Here is a 15,213-nt window from a genome sequence, read left to right as displayed (position 1 = left end):
TTGCAAGAACAGTTGTTCTCTTTAATTTATATCTTCTCTCAGCTCAGAGCAGAAAGGCTGCCAGAAGTAAGTATTTCGGCACTTCCATGGCTGATCCTGCATAGAGTCAGGAAGCTCAGAGCTATGTGAAAATGGAAAACAATTCTTAAAAAGGCAAAGTGAAATTTTTCAGATTGAAAAAAAAAATTGGTGGGTGAATTTTGCTTTATCTCCACCAAATTTGCTCATCCCAATGATTTGCACCTCCCTGCTCCTAAATTCAGATTTCCCACACTGCATTTTGTCCAATTTCAGTTTATTTTTCCCTTTTAAAATAGACAACAACCAATCTATATGCATGTGTTTGCACACATCACATAGCTATTTTCATATCTCAAAAGGTGCAATATTTTATTTCACAGGGCTCAAAACACTACTGTTCTATTGTTGTTCCTCCCTTTTGGGCTCTGCTTGAGAACTCCCAAGTTGATTCACATTCTCTTGATCAGATCAAGAATTGCCAGAGCAATTATCAGTTAGTCTTTGGATCATTTTATTACTCCTTCTGGCTGTGCCCTAGTGAGGAGGAAAAAGAAAAGCATGAAGAGAAAGTTAAACATCCTGCACTACTGTAGAGATGAACAACATTGATATGGTCCCAGTGTGGCAGTTCTGGCGCCGGTCAAACTGAGAAACCAAACAAGGAGCAACATGGGACAATCAAGAAAAAAATGGGGGGAGATGGGAAAAGTTTCCATAAATTCAAAATTAAGTTCTTTCTTCAATTTCCATAAAACAAACTCCCTGTAGTGAACACCTGGCAGACCATTAACTTTTGTTACTCTCTTTCATTAAAATTCCTGAGGAGAGAGAAGTTTATACATTTAGGGGATTGACTCAAAGCCCTTGTATTTATTTATTTATTTTTAAATCAGACTTGGCACAAGAGTTTTCAGCACACAGAGTAAACTACAGCAGGGTACTTTGGTGATTCAATGTAATTTTTTTTCATCATTGCTAAGCAGTGCAATCAAATACAGAAAAAGCTGCTGGTTGTCTTTTCTCTAGTCCTCAGTACTTTTGCTTCTGTTTGAGGTAAATCGGCTGAAAGACTATCTATTTGCTAGCAGCAAAGAATCTGAGAGCTTCTTCCTGCTCTATAGCTTCCTATTTGGTTGTATTTTACTTGACTGTATCATTTTGAACAGGAACTCAAACATTTTTACATGGAGATTTTTCAGTGATCTGTCGAAAGGATATTTACTCTTTAATTCACCATTTGCTTTATTTTCAGAACTGCTGTCAGCTTCAGACTAAATCATTTCACTGTAATGTATTTTCTCCCCACCACCCAACTGCTTTATGAGCTGTAATGTACATTTTCTAAAGTAAATATTTCAAATTCTATCATCAAAGCTCTATTCTTCCATATTAGTCCAGGAGACACATGGCAGTTCATTGTTAAGATGATTATCTGGGAAGTATAGAATTTGCTTCCGGGTGAAACCAATGAAAGGAGAATTTTACAGAACGCGGTTGCACAAGTCTTCCTATCTCATTCTGGAGACATTCAAGGCAGAAATGATAACCCTTTGGAGGTAAACACAGCCCTCTCTTCTGTATGAAGAGCCTCCTGGCAGCAGAACCAATGGAGTTCAGCTGTGTAAGGTGCTTTATGTTGGAGGTGGGGGCATAGTGTGTGTACACCCCCACTCAGCATAGGGACCTTCTCTGTGCAAGCAACCTGTATAGCAGAGTGCAGGTGGTAGAGGGGCAGGTTAGGTCTGGAAGAGCCACTATTATGTGGATTTTCCCTTACTATCCACAAGGAGGAAGGGGTCCCATAAGGACTTCAGAGGTTACTGATACCATACACTGCAGTCATCTCCTCCATGGAGTGGTTCCAATGCTGTTCCATGACCAAGGGGGTGAGGGATGATGTCTTCCCCTTCCTTGTCCCTGTGCCTGTTGCCCGACCCAGCTACTCAGGCTAACTTCTAGACTCTGAATTTGACCCTTTTACCCGCTACTCATCCTGTCTGGTTCTGAACTAATGACTTATTTTAACAATTGGGACAGCATTGTCCTCTCTTTCCCCTCAGTATGAGCTTGGTATGGCCTACAGGACTCTCACTAATACTAATAGACTAATAGACTCTCACTTGAATAGAATATTTGGAGAAATGCCAAACCTGCCAAATTTCTTTGCTGACATTCACAGCCCTTTTTAGTTGCTTATTCATGAACGTTAACTTGGGGACTATTCATCAACATGACATCAGCAAATCCAGTGGTTAGGGCACTAACCTGGGATACAGGAAATCTGAGACCCATTCCCTGCTTTGCTACAGATGTTATATGTTACTTTGGGCCAGGTACTTAGTCTCTCTATGCCTCAGTTCCCCAACTGCATAATGGGAATAATAGCACTTCCTGACCACACAGGATGTTGTGAGGATAAATTTTTTTGAAATTGTCCAACAACATGCTTTGTCAATTTTTAAATGAACAATTCTGGATTTTTGTTCTGAAACAACTTTCTGTTTTGAAATTTAAGCTACTCTTAGTAAAAAAAAGTTTACGAAACATTTCATGATTACTAAAACAAAATATTTTGAATGACCCAAGCCAATTTTTTTTTTTTTCAGATTGCAAAAATTTCTGAAATTTTGACATTTTGGTCTCAATGTGGGAGGGGAAAATTTTTGAAATCTTGAAAATGTTCCTAAGACAGGAAAATCATTTTCTTCCCAGCTCTAATTAAAAACGATGCAGTGCTCATGTACTAAGGTAATGGGGGCCAGATAGGTAGGTAAGATTGATAAAAATCCAAATATTGAACATTAACATAAAGGAATGTTCATAAGAGAGATAGCACCAGCAATTCTCATGGTCCTTTGAAAAGCTCATTTCATTTTTCACACAATAGACATCTCAAACAGTTACAAATCTTTGTAGATAATTTTTTAACAGAAAAAGAGACTTCTGTTTATAAAGTATTCCAATCAAGAATCAGAGACAATATAGTGGAATTTAGCTGACTAGTTACAAAGTATGAATACTGAATAATAATGAACTCAGCACTGAAAATTTGATTGTGCAAATTATTTTGTGAACAATTTCAAATAAACCTTTTTCTGGTAATTCTAAAACAGAAAAGAGGGTAAATTTTTCAAATAGCTCTGCTGTTCAGACCTGAGAGATTAAGGATGAAATCCTAGCCCCACTGAACACAATGGCAAAACCCTTCTTCTCTTAAATGGGGTCAGGATTTCACTTTTATAATTTATTCTAAGTTTGCCTGGTTCAAAATTTATGAAATTTGGCTGGTTTTATTTTTTTTCTTCAAAACAATGTTGCTGGTCTGGGATCAGCTGATAGAGCTGTTGAAATTTTGCAAAACTTCAAAATTTTGGCAAACATCTTTTTATCAATTCTAATTCTAAGTTTTTCAGAAAGAGAAAGGGGCTTATTTAAAATGTGCAGAAGATCAATAAGAAATCCATTTAACTAAATACAGCATCCTTTGCTTAAATGATTAGGCAGAAATGCTAATTTTAATAGTGAAGCATTAGTTAAAAAAATATTACTCAGTGTTCATTGCCAAAATCCTCCTGTTTAAAATCTTCATACTGGTGATGTTTCCATAGTGACCATAATGAGGAATTACACATCTAGCATAGTACTGCCAACCCTGAACATTCAAAAATCATGAGCCAATCCACCAAAATTAATGAGTTTTTTTTTAAAAGGTAGGTTCTTCATATTTGCCTTCTGGCTTTTGACCCTTTTAGGTGAACTTGGGTCACAATTTTCAAGCTTTTTCTCTTCAAATATTGTTTAAAAAGCTGTGAGTCTGATGTAATTACTTGACTTCAGGAGCTGAGTCTTTAAGAAAACACAAAATATCAGGAGAGTTGCAATTGAATTGCAAGAGCAACACAGATAATGTGGCAACACAGATATTTTGCCCCATTTCCATGTTTGCCTGTGTATTTATCCCCACAAAATTTGTGCCTGCAACTCACTCTTGGTGAAAATCTGAGTAATTGGCAATCAATATAACTATTGCATTTGCAATGTAAATAGTGTAACTTGCACCTACAGTTAGTGAAATGATATGGACACAAAGTTCAGCTGTAAACAAGGAGGATAGGCCTCAGATTCCTCATCTGGAATACAGTGTTCAATTCTGGTCTCCCATGTTTAAGATAGATGAATTCAAACTGGTACAGGTGCAGAGGAGGACTACTAGGATGATCTGAAGAAAGGAAAAACTACCTTATGAGAGGAGACTCAAAGAACTTCGCTAGTTTAGTCTAATCAAACAAAGTCTGAGGGGAGATATGATTGCTCTCTATAAATACACCAAAGGGATAAATACCAGGGAGGGAGAGGAGTTATTTAAGTTAAGTGCCAGTGTTGATACAAGAACAAATGGATATAAACTGGCCATCAATGAGTTTAGGCTTGAAATTAAATGAAAGTTTCTAACAATTAGAGGAGTGAAGTTCTGGTACAGACTTCCAAAGGAAGCAGTCAGGGCAAAAAAACTAACTAGCTTCAAGACTAAGCTTGATAAGTTTAGGAAGGGGATGGTATGATGAGACAGTCTACAATGGCATGTAGCCTACAATGGCATGGTGAGTGCTAGTAGCAAATATCCCCAATAGTCGGGGATGGGACACTAAATGGGAAGGACTCTGAATTACTACAGAGAATTCTTTTCCAGGTGTCTGGTAGATGGGTCTTGCCGCATGCTCAGCGTACAACTGATTGCCATATTTGGGATCAGGAAGGAATTCCCCCCCACAGATCAGATTTGCAGAGACCCTGGGTTTTTTTTTTTTTTTTTTGCCTTCCTCTGCAGCATGGGGCACAAGTCATTTGCAAGTTTAAACTAGTGAAATGGTGGAATTTCTGTAACTTTAAGTCTTTAAATTATGATTTAAAGACTTCAGTAACTCAGCCAGAGGTTATGGGTCTATTACAGGAGTGGGTGGGTGAGGTTCTGTGGCCTGCAATGTGCAGGAGGTCAGACTAGTCATGATGGTTTTTTCTGGCTTTAAAGTCTTTGAGGAGGATGCACATTATCCCCACCTCTCCACCCAGCAGAGCTTACAAAGCTTCTTTTTAAAGATGACCATGATGGTCCCTTCTGGCTCTACAGACTATGAGTTGATGAGATTTATGAAATCCTACCTTGAAGTGACTGGCCCAAGCAAACATAGCAAATCTGTAACAAAGCTGGTGAAAAGACCCACATCCCATGACTCCCAGTTTTGTGCTTTTACCACAAGCTCATCCTTTGTCACTTCACAAAGTGAAAGACAAAATGGGAATGAGGGGGAAAGAAAGAGCCAAGACAGTAACAAGCTCCAAGTATATGAAGAAAAGTCAAAATAGGTTTAGATGCTACAAATAATTTCTATCCAGAAAACTAGGCAAACAGACTTATAATAAAGTCCGTTTTCCTTCCTTTCATTCCCTGTCACTGATTCTTTTTATTCCATAAGATTCTTGACAGTCTCTCTTCTCTACTGCACCCTTTCATCACCTCTCTATTTTAATCTCTTTTCAAGCTGCTTATATTATCACCCTTTTATTTTAAAACTTGCTTCTTAACCTTTTGATCTGCTAATTGGTGTTTTACCTTCTGATCCCTTTTGTGCTTCCTTTTCGGTGCCACCTCATTCTATTTTCTCCTAACACACATCTTTTTACACTCTCATTCTCACCGCGCCTTTCATCTTTCAATTTAAATTGTCTCCCTGGTTCCTCTTTTCTTAGGCTGACCTTGGTTTTTTTTGGCACAGCCTGAAAATGCCCTCATGACCAGAAATGTCTCCTCTAATCTTATTTGCCATTTCTAGTGTGTGTATTTTATTAACCTCTTTTTTCATTTTTCTTTTCTAGCTGACGCACTTACCCAGCACCATCTTTATTTTAGGATTTTAACTCAGGATTTTAACTCAGTCAACTCCAAATGGCATGTGTTACCTAGGAAAAAAAAATCAAACAGAATTAGAATTATAGGAAATCAAGTGCACTTTCTGGATGAGGAACTTCAGTAATTGAATTGTTACATGGCCAGTAGGTGAAGGGAAAGGAATACAAAATGGCTAAAATAAAACTAAGTGGAGTTACGGAGTTTGTTAAATTGGATTTAAATACTTAGCTAGTGACTGAGACCTGGAACCTGCGGGAAGGTGTCCTATGGCACTATCTGAAACAATTAATGTCATGTTCTAATGCTAACTCTTAACACGTGAGAATTGCCAGCCGGGGTAATACATTAAGTAGCATCCTTGTGAGCACAGTTCTGAATGACCATCTGCGGCAGAAAATAAATACATTGCACATGTGTTGTTTTTTAAGTGTGAATTCTCTTTCAGAGGTACTTTAAAAAATAAAGATAAGAGAACATGGAGAGCAGTTGTCTTATAGGGCCATATGCTCCTCTTCTGCAGAAAACAGCAGGAGGGAACAGAGATGCTCCAAAGACACACAAGAAATGGTTAGAAGATGTGCAATGCGATATTCATGTAACCCTTCAACAAAAACAATAGGAAATATGGAAATGCACAGTAGAGACCATAGCTACAATATCTGAAGATACATATGTAAGCAGTGTCTGAATGGACTGTTCCCTGCCAACCTGGTATTTGCCTGAGCACACTCACCCTGCTCACCATGATGGACTGCTTTGCTCAAATGATCCCTTTGGCTGGTGTTGGGTTACAAATTACTTCAATGTTAACTGCAGAGGTAACAAAATGTTGTTCCCCTTATTGCATGAACAGAGGGCTGCAGAACTGTGCTTAGCCTGTTCTGGTTGAAGGGTCACTGTCGTCTGAACTGAGCTGGCTAAGCAAGGGGCTTGGAAGCCAGAGCCATGTGAATGTGGGTAGGGGGTGAGGACAGGTATTCCTGCTTGGCAGTGTGGGCTCTGCCTAAGACCTCCCCTCCCCCCTCCTCTTGTTCAAAGATAGAACTAATTAAGATTCCATTAGGTGTTTGTTTTGTGATGTGCTCGCAAGAGCTGAACTCATCTACTGTGGGACAGTGCTCCTGCCCAGCTTCAGCACTGAGGTTCAGAGACCAACCTGCAGTGGTCCTAGTGGAGATGCAGGTGATAGCAGAAGATGATGAGGTGCAGCAGAATGGCTGGCAGGGTGGCCTGCGGAGCAATGAGCGGCCGGCAGGGTGACCAGATGGCAGAGCGAGCAAGGTGCCTTCTTTCCTCCTCTCCCCCAAGCAGGGTGGGAGGTGAACTCTGCAGTTGCACCTCTGGACTCTAGGTTGGCCCTGACTAAGGACAACACCAATGGATGGCAAGAGACACATTAAAGGATCTTCTTGTGGTTGGACTAAAGAACTTGAAGCAAAAGGAAATTGCCTCACGTACTCTGGGACAGTTTGTTCATGATTTTATGCGTGTGAATCCTGCTTGTGGCATTTTCCCAAGTTAATGTCGGGTTACTTTTCCGCTTTTTATTAAAAGTCTCTTTTCTACACTCAGTCTTTGTGCTTGCGAGAGGGGCCCAAGTGGTGGTGTGTAACAGTGTCAAGTTACTGGGTGGGGGCTCAGGCTGGTTTTGTGTTGTATTGTTGAAAGGAACCCTAGATAGTGAACCCGGCTCTTGTTACTGCTGACTCCAACTGGCAGAAGTGTTACACATATATCACAGCACAAACATGGGGCTGCTGAAGGACCATTGCGCAGTTTTTGCTTTGTTTTTTAAAAAGAAAGTTATCCAGAGCCCTTCACTGTACAGGACACTGTCCCTCATACCAACTCACAAGGATGGTTTCAGTATGACTCCAGAGAAGGTGAAAAGTTAAAAGGGACCATGCTGTGGATATGTTATTACTGTTCATGACAGCAATAACTTGCAAATAGTTTTATGCGGAAGCTTCATGTACATCTATAAAGCTTTGTAAATAACTAGAGATGGTTGAAAGACAGAGAGAGAAACCTGTAAAAAAATGTTATTTTTTTCTACTGAATTTGAAATAATGACAACATTTGTTTGCTGAAAAATCACAATTTGGAAAACTTTGACCAGTTTTATAAATAACAATGATTTCTGGCTTTAGCATATAAAGTATCAACATTTATCCCTAATTCCTATAACATGCTTTTTACCCTCACTCCATTTCATCTCTGTGAATCTTATGGCTGTTTTGCTCTTTAATGCTATTTTGCTTTTGCGTAAGTTCAGAGGGGAGCATATCTCTCAGGCCGTTTCCAGTTGCACAGTAAATCTGCAGCCCTTGTGCAGCATGGCCTCCATTCTGCGACCTGCTGCACCAGGATGGACACTTTCACCCACATAATGGGGATTCATACAGACACAAAGGTCATTTTGCATGGCACCAGATGTGAGATTTGTCCCATATAACAGAGGGCAACATACAGCCCATAGTTTTTTTCTGTACTGCAAGACTGTTAGTCACAAATGACAATATTTATTTAATATCAGTAGTTTTTTTTATTTGATCCACCAATTGTTGTATTCTATAAAATTGTTGTATTTTATAAATACAACAATTGAAAAGAACCCATTCCTCCTCCCTACCCAAACAAAAAGATTAGCTGAAATTTCATCTCTAGAGATGTTAGTGAATCAAAGAACAATGGGGAAAAAATAGAAAGCCCAAGGGAATTATGTGCTTAAATGATGGGGAAATATTCAGAGTGTTAGAGCAACAGTACATTCCACACATTATATCAGTTCCAGCTACAGAGGTAATCTCGGTAGAATCCCAATGGGACCAACAAATAATTTATAACACACAGGCTTTCAAGATGAAAGATCCTTTCTTCATTTGTTTAAAATCATTAAACACTTCACAGTACTTGGAGAACATTCGCTTCTCATCACAGGCATGAATACCTACCCTGAAAGTCTCCAAAATGGTTAGTGCCCTTGTTTGGACAGAGTCCTGTTTAAAGGCCTGTATTTTTGTCAGCCTTCACAGTTGCCTCAGGTACTTAAACATCACTTGGGGTACAGACTACAAGGGTGACACAGCAAAGGTGACTCTGGCCTCCTGATTTTTCAGAGCAAGGGCCACATTTTCAAAAAAGGTTGCTTTCAATGTATAATTACAGGCAGGAAGAGCAGCCTAGAGATATGGTGCTGGACTGATATACAGGAGATCTGGGTTCAGTCCCTGGCTTGGGCATGAATTTTCTGTGTGACCTGGGCAACTCACATCATCTGTATCTGTGTCAGTTCCCAGTCTGTAAAGCAAGGATAATACTTCCTTATCTCACAGGGGGGTTGTGAGATAAAATCCCTTAATGATTGTGAAGCACTCAGACACTGGAGGGATGAGGGCCTTGTAAATACCTAGAGAGGTGGATGCTTCTGGGGTTTTAGGCATTTTTGTGTTCAAAATATGGTTGCATGAGCAAAATGAGTAATTTCACGTACAGAGGGTATTGTTTACATGCACATTTATCTGCTTTTCCTGTCATGCTCATTTTTTTGTGTTTGTAATGCAGGCACTGTTTTTCAAAATGTGTGTCCTAAATGTGCAAAATTGAAATAGGTGAAAAGGTGGCTTTTGTTTTTTATTATTCTATACAGCAAATGAGACATTTCTCAATACCTTATGGACTTACTAATACTTACTAATAGCAGAATATTAAGGTGTTTCTGACATTCCTTGAATGACACAGCAAATTGCTGAGACTGGCATGCTAGGATGGTTCAATGAGAAAAGTTAAATGGAAAAAAATGAGGGGAGATGTTATTCACTAAGAAAAACAACATGTGGAATCAGAAGCCTCAGCATTAGTTTTTTCCTTCCAGAGTCTTGGGTTTTAGTCCTATATGTGAAAAGTGAAAATAAATGTGATGGTATGACTCTAGTTATTAGTGTATCCATATTAAAATTCCATGCACTCAAGAGAAGCTTAGAGGTACAAAATCATTGGGTGTGGCAAGTCCAGACAGAGGTGCATTAGTAAGGTTGTTGTGGGGAAGTTTGCAACGTATGTGCCCATTTCAGGCTTTAGCTTCTACTGTTATCCTTCATCTCCTTGATCATCAACTTATATGAAAATATAAATTTAGCTCTCAACCAGAATTTTAAGGTATCATTCAAATAAGAAAATGATATACTTGAGGTCCTTTGAAGATTTTGTGAATATAAAATTTTGGAATGTTGAAAAGAGCAGTAGTTCTGTCAGTTTGAGCCATGAGATGGGGAAGATGATCTAACGTGGAATCTTCTTCACATCATGCATTTATTACATTTTTGCACTGTCTCTTGATTTAAATGTCTTGGTGCTTGGTACTTGGTCTGAGCAAGATGAGAAAATTCTGGTTATGCCATAAGTGTAGAAATTAATTGATTATGATCAAGACTTTTTGATATTGTGAAGACAGAATCCTAAATTATTTTGAACTGATTTAGAATAAATGCTATCACAGCATGATCCCACTCATGACAAGCCTACCAACTTGTCATGATAGCTGAAAGGAAAAAGCTTAGTGACAAAGCACAAAGCAACCCCTCTTTTCCCAATTCCCTCTTCCTAAAAATAAACAGGAAAACAAAACAAAACAAAACAAAAAAGTATACACAAGACAAAAAGCATAGTGTACTGAAAACCTATTTAAGTAGAGTGAGATTTTGCTCTGAGCTCAGAGCTACTGGGATATCAATTAATGCTTAAGAAGACCAAGACAAAGAAGATAGATATTTGGAAAACTGCTGTGAGACAACACAATGAAAAAGTTTGTCAGAATTGGGTTATTTTGCAAAAACTAATTCAATTGTAAATCCTTTCAGAGAAAAAGAGCTGCTGTTTCATAGGCATAACAAACCAGATGAATCCTTGAATCAGGCAATTATGGAAAAACCTTAGAATTAGTCAGTGAGTTTAGTCCTTTACTCAAGCAGCATTTGGAAACTTCTACTATTTTTTTGGAATGTCAAACTTCTTCAAAGCAGTAAGTAATGTTCAACTTAAACCATTGCCAATGAAATTGAGGAACCACCCTTTGTTGCTGTTTTACAAGATGAAACCTCAGAAACTGTCAATAAGTCTCAGCTTTTTACTGTACTTCCTTACATGACCAAGAAAGGTGATCTTGCTGAATCTTGTTGGTTTTACTGATATTAGTAACAACTGAAGTGTAGTGGGCTTTTGCCAGCACATGGAATGGTGTGCCAAATGTTTAAAATTAGAGGCAAGTTGGTAGCTCACATATGATGGGAGAGCAATAGTGGCAGGCAACGTAAGTGGGCTTCAGAAATATGTCTGAGAAAAGTTCCCTGTACACTTTTTGTTCATTGCTATACTCATGTTTTAAATTTTGTCCTCAGTTTTTCACCAAACAATATCAGGAAATGTCGAATTTTATTTAAACATTTAGAAGGAATATCTATGTTTTTCTCTTGATCTCCAAAGCAGGCTTAACTGTTTTGAAACACAGTTAAATGCAGCCTGCCTTCTGTTTATATCACAAAGTAGAATTTTCATTTGAGGTTCATAAAAACTGTTAGACACAGCAGAGAAACTCTGATCGAATGCTTCAAAAGTGTGCTGCAAAATGCAGCAGATTAGTATTCTTCCTGTTTTTCCTCAGTCAAGGGTTTTCTGACCATGCTTAAGGATTTTCAGTTTGTATTTCTCCTTTGCCTCTACAGAGACATATTTGAAATAACAGAAGTGCTGTTTCATGTTCCTGAAACCAACATGCCCAATGCTGGGTTTTATATTTCAGAGATTTGTGAGACATTACGACAAATTCACTGAAAGGAACAAACTTTTGACAAGTTTTGGAAAGAGGTGTGGGGGGGCAAGATGTACATGATTCTCACGAAAAAAAAACAGGGAAAGAGAAGGCCAACCAGCATCTCTTTTTGAGGTTATTGACAATATCAGCGAACAGCTATTGGAACTGTTTGAAAGTGTAGAGAAACTTGAATATGTCCAGTTGCTGAATCCAAAAAGATTTAAGGAGTTCCAGACACATTTTCTGTTTGATACTCTCAAATCTCTGGAAGCATCCAATATCCAAATATTTTTTATATTAGTCAGTTGTGTTCTGAACGGTGTACTGTGCACAACTCAGAACAGTTGCAAGGGAAAGGTGTATTTGACTTGCATAGAACTATGAATATGCTGGATTTACATACCTACTTTTGTGAGGTCAACGAGTTAGCTGCCTTAATTCTGACTATTCCATAATCTATGGCCATGGAGGCTAGGTCTTTTTTCAGCTTTAAAGTTCATTAAGATAGCTAGGGCAGCGAACACCTGTCCAACTTGGCTTTAGTGACCATTGAAAAGGAATTGCTTAGGCTTATGCACAGCTTACCAGATTTCTATTACTTGGTCACCAAGGAGTTTCTTAAAAAAGATAGAAGAATAGATTTTTGATTTCAATAGAAATGGTAGGTAGTCATGTATTTATATATTCTCAGCTTTCATTATATTTGACTACTGGTATTTGCCAAAACAAATGTATTAGGTTTATTAATCTCTGTGTGCCCATTTAGAAAAAAAATATATTCCTCTGTCATCTGAAAATTTGTTCCACACCTTACTAAAAATGCATGCCACTGGATAATCTTTATTTTTGTAGGACTTTTTTTTTTTTTTTTCCGTTTAGCATAGTTAGGGAATTGCATTTAACAATCTGACATGCTCATGATATATAAACTGATAATATTAACTTAAGCCTTAGGCAGACAGACATGATGTAAGCATCAAATACAGATCTACAAAGGTGAAAAGCTAATGAATTAAAAATGACTTCAAAATCTTTCCTTCTGTTATGATTCTTTTTAACTGCAGAAAGTTATGTTGATCTTAGCTTTAAGTCAAATGATGCATAAGAAAATGACTTGGTAAAGTAGGCGACAACTGTTAAAATGATTCTATATAAAAAAAATTCCTCTACTATATATTATTGTGAAGTGCCTTGAGACATTGTATTAAATGAAAAGTGCTGTGCTAATTGAAATTGCTATCTCCTCTCTTAATAATGGATTTTAAGATTCTCTTTTTTCCCAAGTGATTGAAGAGGAGGAGGGAAAGGAGAAGGAGAAGGCGTAGCCTCCTACCTATTGCAGTTAAAAAATAGTTACATAGCATCATTCCCTGGGAAATAGGATGAGAAGACATTAAACTCTGAAGAAATTGTAGGTCCAAAAACAGCAACATCATCTTAATTGCTTAGTTACTTTTGATTGGCAGGGTTCGAAAGAGTGAATAGTGGCTGAGTATTGGTCTTGTGGAGTTACAGACTGTCTGGTAGACGGTACTGAAAGCCTGAACAAGAAAGTCCAACATGCTAAGCACTGGAAAGGAAATTTAACTAATCAAAAAGACATCCATGAGTATCATAAGCCACAATCATCTATAAAAAAACAATCAAAATGGAAAAGTACTTGCCTTGTTTGACAATGATAAAGCATCTAACACTTTAAACATATTGATAAGTTCAAATCTAGAAAATGGTAGAGGTGAAGGGGCTAACATATAATATGTCCAAGAAGGCCAGATATTTTATTTTAAAAAATCTTATATATTATGAAACATGGAAGACAAGGATAATAATATTGGGGATATTTAAAGTACATCAGCAGCTAGTTCATTTCTTTTCTCTCACGATATTTCCTTCCTCTTTTCCCCCCTTTCCATCTTCTGTTTTCAGTTGAGCTGAGCAAATAATAGAACTTTCCTAAAAACATATATTTCAAATATTGTCATGTCAGAGCTCAATTCACAATTAATCTTGACATGAAGGCATTCCTAGGATGATCGAGCAGCATTTGTCTGTAAGACAATGACAAACACCTAGAATGAGGAAAGAGCAGAGGATTTTGCTCGTCAGTGTGATTCTTAATTATGGGGTAGTGTTTATATGCTATTGTGATGAGTCTGTCATGGGATGTATAGACCCATGAGGGCCTAGAAATCAAGGAGTTAATATAGGAACTGACAGCCAACACTGACTGGCAGCCTCAAAGCAGGTGGAAGAATACAAGAGCTGAGAAGCAGAAGGGCAAGGTGGTTGCTAGACAAGACGCAGGCCAGAAAAAGAAGGTCCTGCCAGTAAGCTGGTAATAGGTTGCCCCAGAGTGATAACAACTCAAAGAAGGGATGGGCAGAGACACAGCTTGCAGGAGTCTACAGAACTAAGGGAGATAGGAAGGAGGTACAGGTACAGTAGAATTGTTGAGGACTGACTATGCCTGCATGGATTAATCACGTTGAGCTGGAACCCAGTGGAGTGGTTGGGCCTGGGTTCCCCTACCTACCCCTTAACATAGACTTAAAAGCATTGAGGACAAAGACCACCTAATCCCTGACAAACATTTGAGGAAGTCTGTAAAGCCCAGTGGGACAGAAATTAATGTCTTTGCCTCCAGAATAGGATTATAGAGATTCAGACACCAAGGGCAGACCATCTGCCCTGCTGATTTGAGCAGACTCTGTTCAATGCCTTGCCTGACCAAAGGCACTGGGGCACCAGCCCACAATACCTTAGAACTGTAGAGAGATTAGACAGACAGAAATATTAGATAGGAGGTGAAGTGCTCATTTCACACATTTTGGTATGGACTTCTCCTATGGCTATCAACACATCTATCTGAATGAACGAATCAAGTCTCATCAAGGTTAGTAGCATGGCCACTGCATTCTGTTTAATTTAATTTTCTTGTGTTAGAGAATGTTATGGACTGGGATGTAGGTGGTTCTGTCTACTAGTCAGAGCAGGAGTCATGTCTAGCAGGAAGAGCAGGCATCCAGGTTGAGGAAGGAAGCTAAGGATCAGCACCAACTGCCAATTACCACAGTCAGCGGTCAAGTCAGAGTGTGAGTCAAATATTGAAGCAGAAAGTCAGAACTGGGGTCAGCTCCTTTGGGTAGGATTGGGTGGATGCTATGACCTTGGAGAAGTATTTTTTGGTCTTCTTCAGGGCCATGACAAGATTGTTTGAGTTCCTTATGCTGCAGATGATTAGATGCGGTGTGGTCTTGCACCACTGGAATTCCAAATTTCTTCCCTTGTATTTCAGTTGCCTTTGTTCATCAGGGAGCCATGAGGTACCATTTAGGGGGGTAATATATCTGTAGTTGTGTGGGATGATTTTTTAAATAATAATAATGATAATAGATGGTTATAGTGTTTTATCAGACACTGAGCACACTTGTCTTGAAGAGAAGAATTCTCGTCACTATGGAGTTTTCAAAGAGGG

General features: G+C 38.5%; 1 long non-coding RNA gene across 1 annotated transcript in view; it reads right to left on the bottom strand.

Moving 5' to 3' along the window:
- Positions 1-288: 288 nt before the first annotated feature.
- The window catches only part of LOC137167153 (uncharacterized), a 52,012-nt gene continuing 37,087 nt past the window's right edge, over positions 289-15,213 (bottom strand). Inside the window, exons 2-3 of the long non-coding RNA XR_010924027.1 lie at positions 5,909-5,979; positions 289-555 (exon numbers count right to left, since the gene is read on the bottom strand). This is a non-coding gene — a long non-coding RNA (uncharacterized lncRNA). The remainder of the gene's footprint in view (positions 556-5,908; positions 5,980-15,213) is intronic.

Source organism: Emydura macquarii, unplaced genomic scaffold (assembly GCF_026122565.2).
Source record: "Emydura macquarii macquarii isolate MOO-44397 ecotype Brisbane River unplaced genomic scaffold, CSIRO-AGI_Emac_v2 contig_2897, whole genome shotgun sequence".
Taxonomy (NCBI): Eukaryota; Metazoa; Chordata; order Testudines; family Chelidae; genus Emydura; species Emydura macquarii.
Note: the sequence above shows the minus strand (reverse complement) of the source record. Positions and strands in the feature narration are given on the sequence as shown.